Consider the following 6,000-nt stretch of genomic DNA (forward strand, 5'->3'; position numbering starts at 1 on the left):
AGCCCATCCGCCTCAAGGTTGTGCGTGTTGCGGCTTCACAAATGCTTTGCTGCATACCTCGGTTGTAACGAGTGGTTATTTCAGTCAAAGTTGCTCTTCTATCAGCTTGAATTAGTCGTCCCATTCTCCTCTGACCTCTAGCATCAACAAGTAATTTTCGCCCACAGGACTGCCGCATACTGGATGTTTTTCCCTTTTCACACCATTCTTTGTAAACCCTAGAAATGGTTGTGCGTGAAAATCCCAGTAACTGAGCAGATTGTGAAATACTCAGACCAGCCCGTCTGGCACCAACAACCTTGCCACGCTCAAAATTGCTTAAATCACCTTTCTTTCCCATTCTGACATTCAGTTTGGAGTTCAGGAGATTGTCTTGACCAGGACCACACCCCTAAATGCATTGAAGCAACTGCCATGTGATTGGTTAATTAGATAATTGCATTAATGAGAAATTGAACAGGTGTTCCTAATAATCCTTTAGGTGAGTGTATTACTCGACTTTCCCCTTTTGTATTATTGATGTGTAGCCTTTGTCAGAATGCCTCAAATCTATCAGATTTATCACTGTTTATAAGGTGGTGTACTTTATAACGTCTCCCCACCTAAGTGCTGATCTGTAGTTTCAAGCAGCACATGGACTTGTTATACTTGAAATGTCTCCAGTTAAGTCCTCATTTTTGGTCAGCTTTCTGCAGAACAGGCCTGTGTCAATATGGCTGCTGAGCTGTGCTCTTCATTGTGTTGTCCTTTTCAGTTCATGGTATGACAGATATGCTTCTTCATTGATGCTTGTAAGAGAGAGAGAGGGGTAAAGCAAGCAAATTTATAGACTTTCTGTCCAACCTCTAGAGCCAATAGGGCGTCATGGTACTTAAAGGCTTCTGATACCAGCAAATTCCAAACAGCCATACTTCAGACCAATGGGGGGGCTGAGAATACCTTCACACCTGCCCCCAAAACCATTTGTTAAGATGAAGCTTGCCAGTTAGTCAGTTTGGCTTTCCATGTGGGGGTTGATTGAGAGACTCCTGCAGAGAAACATTTGCCAAACTTGTTTGAGGCACTAACCCTGTCATAAAATTCACTATCCTGACTTAGTCCTAGGGCGTAAACGTGAATGCTTATGAAATACGAATATGACATTGCTTTGCCTATGTACAAATAAAGACATACAAAATATTTTATCAACTTGTATGCAAAATTTCACATCACAACACCATTGTAAGCACTGTGGCACCCTTGGTGGTTTGAAGAGTAGGCGAATGGATGAGCATACACTTAAGGTGACCCCTCTTGATCCCTCCAAAATTTGTAATGAAAAACATAAACATGGGGACACGGTTTGAAGTTTAACGGGCAAATTTTGCACCAGTGTTAGGAGGTTTTTCTTCCCGCAGAGAACCACGGACTCATTGAGTAAAAATGGTGAAGAGTAGGCCTTTAGGGGCCTTCAGATGTTGACTTAATGTCATTTTGGTGAGTAGGACTGATGATCTTGCTGGCCTGTTCTCATCACGGTTGTTCTAATGAACGTCACCATACATGTTTATTAAGGTGTTGTGTATTTCCTTCTTCCTCTCAGTTTTCAGTAAATAAATAACAGAAGCACAGATGTTGGCACCTCTGGTTTGAATCCACTGCCCAGTTGTCTGCGTAGCGTGTGCATGCTGTCTGTTGATCATGCGTATTTTTCTTTGGCATGACCTCCTCTTGCGTGTGAGTCTGTGTGCATAGTAGTGTGCTGGCATTCTATCCAGAGGTGGGGTCCTTCTGAATGCCTGATGCTGCTGGGTGAATCTGGTGTCCCCGTAACCCTGAACTGAGCAGGTCCAGACATTAGTTAGATGGTTTACCAACAGCGTTTGGCTTTCATTTTCTCTTCCCCTTCTTTCATTTTTTTTTCTCTCAACATGTTGAAACAGGCTCCTTATGTTTTTCCCTTTTTTTTATTTTTAAATCAACACCTCTCTGTTCTCTTGCTCTTTTTTTTCTGGATACTTATTGTTGTTTTCTTTTTCTCCTTATGCTGTCTCACTCTTTATGTGGATATATCTTGCTCCCCCTGCTGTGTTTTAATTTGACTCCATTTGCTTGTCCACCCCACATTCCACATGTCTCCTCATTCCATTATGACACAAAAAAAAAAATCAAACAGGTCACTGTGACCCCCCAACCCCCAACCCTTCCCAAAAGATGACAGCCGAATGAAGGTGTGTTTAAAATTAGTGATATCAAGCGGAACTGTGTCCAGGTTCTGCTGACTGTTTGCTCAGATTGTGTGGTGTAATGAGTTACTGTTTGTGTTTTATACTTTGCTCCCTTTTTTTTTGTTTTTGGAGATGCCCAATGAGAGTGTGAGAAAAGTTTTAATAATAAAGGAGATTTGTAAAGTGTGCTGTTTGACAGTAATCGGCCAGTGGCTTTACACCAAATCTCTGTCTTGTGCTCCCCACACCAAACCACATCCTGCAATTGGCTCAGTGTTTGTAACGGCTGTGGTTTCTACTTGCTGCTGAGCATGTCGGTGGTTGGGGGAGATTATGGTGTTAGGGACCAGGCAAAGGTTTAGACAGCACACCCTCTTGGTGGACAACTGTGCTGGAAAGGGCATGTGAAAGCTAGGACAGTGGCAACGGCAGGGGAAGGTTGAGCAATTGGCAGTGGGAGTGAAAGAGACACAAGTAGTGTAGTCGGCATCTCCTCTAGCCGGACAATGGTGGTGGTTTTGATATACTGAGCATTGGGCAGTACTGATGGTGGGGAAGGACAGCAGTGCTGGCAGGAGTAGGTTAAGCAGTGGAACAGCACTCCCTCCGAGTGGACAGCAATGATGTTAATGTGGGGGCTAGTCTAAGGAAGGATAGCAAACCCCCTGGTTGAACAGCAGTGGTGACAGGAGTAGGTTAAGCAGTGGGACTTGAGTGGATAGCAATGATGTTAATGGGGAGGTGGTGGTAAGAACAGCTAACTTCTATTGTCATCCTACTATCCAATGCTAAATGTGCTCCTGCCACCATTGCTAAGTGTAGGAAAGCACCCCCACCTGACTGCAGTGCTGGGTGGGACAGTGATACTGATTACCGACAGGTCAAGGAAAAAACAGGACCCTCTCCAGCAAAACATCAGCAGTTTTAGCATAATGGGATGGTTACAGAAGTGTGCAAATATGCCTTCTGTGATGATGGCAGAGTAGGGTTGAGTAGTGGGCAGTGTGGGTGAAGGAGGCGGGGTACAATGTAGTAAGCACCCCTTCTAGCTAGATAGCCATGGTGCTTTTGGTAGGCTGAGCATTAGATGTTGGTGGTGGTGATGGAGTAGGACTGCACCATCTCCAGTAGTGCTGGCAGAAGCTGCCCAAGCACTGGGCAGTCTGGAGGTGACCAAAGCAGATTAAGGGTGGTGGTTGTCACCTTCTCTCGCTGTATGGGGGTGGTGCTGTTGAAAAGCTAAGTAATACAGAGCAGACCAAGGGGAACACAGCAGCCCCTCTGACTGCACAGACATGACGGTAGGACAGTGATGTTGATGAAGGTCAGGTCAAGGGAAGGATCACAGTGGTGACAGTAGGAGCTTAACCTATGGACAACTAGGATGAAGGAGGCAGGGTACATGTCGTTAGCACCCCCTCTGGTGTAGTGATGATGATGGTGGTGGGTTTGATAGGCTATGCGTTGGACAGCTGGGATGAAGGAGGCAGGGTAACGTGTAGTTGGCGCCCCCTCTGGTATGGTGATGGTGGTGATGGTGGGTTTAACAGGCTTAGCATTGGACAGTGTTGGGGTTGAACAGCAGGGCCTCCTTGAGCAGATTTAGCACTTGGCAGCGTCAGGGTGACAGAAGTAGGGATGGAGTGTTACTGTTCTTTTCTGAATGGTAAGCACAGTAAAAGATCCAAGGTGGCCAAGTAGGCAAAATGGGACTGGGGGGGAAATCAGGCTACTAGCATTTTGCTTTTCTTTTTTGGTAAAAGATGACAGATCACATGTAGGGAAGAACGCTTACTCTGCGATCCGTTTCCTGCATCTCTTCTCCTTTTTTTGCAGTGCTGAGAAGCAAAATTTGAGTTTAGTTTCTGTTTATCACCAAGGGAGCACTTCAAAATGTAAAACTGTCTTTGGTAACTTTATTGCGATGCCATGGAGAGGAGAAGAATTTGTGCTTTGAGAGCGGGCTGGATGCTGGGCTTCATTTACCATGAGTACCATTCTGGCATGGTGGTTTCATCATTAAGACATTAGACTAAGGCATAGAAATTGGCTCTGAAATCTCTTTAACTTTCCAGATAGCAAAGCAAAACAGCGCAGGCAAAGGAATTTAAACTGATTGGGTGGCAATGCCCAGTCCTCACACTCCAGTGGCAGCTTTGTGCCTGGCTGCCAGGTCTGTCTGTGTGGCCTCTTTCCCCAAACACTTGGCTGAATTGCCCCAGCGTGAGTAGACCCTAATCAGGACTGGCATCTCTTATAAAGCTGAGCTCCTCCCCTGTGCCCAATGCCACTGGCATCAATCACATTTGAGTATGGAGAACACAGAATGTTGTGTAATAATGGCAACTTAAGGTCTGTTAACTCGCTTTTTATAGTGCCTTTCTTGGCATTTAAAGACACGTGCCCTAAAATTGAAGGTGGGAGGCACAATGTAGGAGCTGGAACTCATTGAGTTGTACAATGGATTCAGAAAGTACAGAGAACTCCTCACTTTCTGCACACTTTATTGAGTTGCAGATTTCATTTTAAATGAACACTCTTTATACACTCGATAACCTTTAATAAAAAATGTGTTTTCAGAAAGGTTTAAAAACTTATTTAAAATTCTAAAACTGGTGTCTGTCAGTGATACAAATATATTCAGACACTTCATTCAGTGCTTTGTGGAATCCCCTTTGGCAGCCATTCCAGCTTCAAGTATTCTTTGGCAAGTCTCCACAAGGTTTGCACACTTAGATTTTTTTACCCCCATTCTTCCTATCAGTTCCTCTCAAGCTCTGTTACAGGACTGTCCAACTCCGGTCCTGGTGGGCTGCAGTGGCTGCAGGTTTTCATTCTAACCCTTTTCCTAATCAGTGACCAGTTTTCACTGGTAATGAACTCCTTTTCCCTTCATTTTAATAGCCCTGTTTTTAAGGATTCAGTCCCCTGAATTGATTCGTTTCTTCATTAAATGGCAGCCAAACAGAAATGAGATGTGAAACAAGCCGACAGATGGACAGCTAAATTGAAATGTCAAACTCAAACCAATTTCATTCCAACCAGTTTCTTAATGAGAAGCCAATTCTTGTTGTTAATTAAAGCCATTATTAAATATCATGAATTGTTGCTGCTCTCATTGTGCCACAGCAGACTGTTGATTTTCTGTTTTTTTAAGACCACAATCAAGATGTTTTTCTGACTTGAGCAGACCAATATGACCGAGATCTTCGCCTTCCTTTATTTTCAGGTTTGCTGGTCATGTTTTGTGTCTCATTATTTTTTGACTGCTCATTAAGGAAAAAGAGACAACTAAGGGGTCTGTGTCACATCAATTAAAACTAAAGCAAAACAAGTTAATCAGGAGCAAAAACGGCTCACTAAATGGTTAGATTGAAAACCTGCAGCCCACCAGGACAGGAGTTGGGGACCCCTGCTCTATTAGATTGTCCATAATGGCAAAGTGAAAACATGCTTTCAGAAAGGTTTGCTAATTTATAAAAAATCAAAACTGAAATCTCTCCTTCATGTGAGTATTCAGACCTACCACTGTGGTATTTCAAATTGCGCTCAGGTGCCTCCTGTTTCCTTTAATTCTCCTTGAGACGTGTCCATAACTTTAGTGGCCAACTGAATTGACTGGACATTATTTAGAAAGGCACACGTGAACCTTTGTATAGAAGGTCTGTAATTCACACTGCATGTCACAACAAACACCAAACCATGCAGTCAAAGGAGCTCTTTGTATACAGTAGGCCTCTGCGATCAAATTGTGGTGAGGCATTGATCAGGGCAAGGAGATAAAAAACATTTT

This window comes from Polypterus senegalus, chromosome 9, assembly GCF_016835505.1.
Source record: "Polypterus senegalus isolate Bchr_013 chromosome 9, ASM1683550v1, whole genome shotgun sequence".
In the NCBI taxonomy this organism is placed as follows: Eukaryota; Metazoa; Chordata; class Cladistia; order Polypteriformes; family Polypteridae; genus Polypterus; species Polypterus senegalus.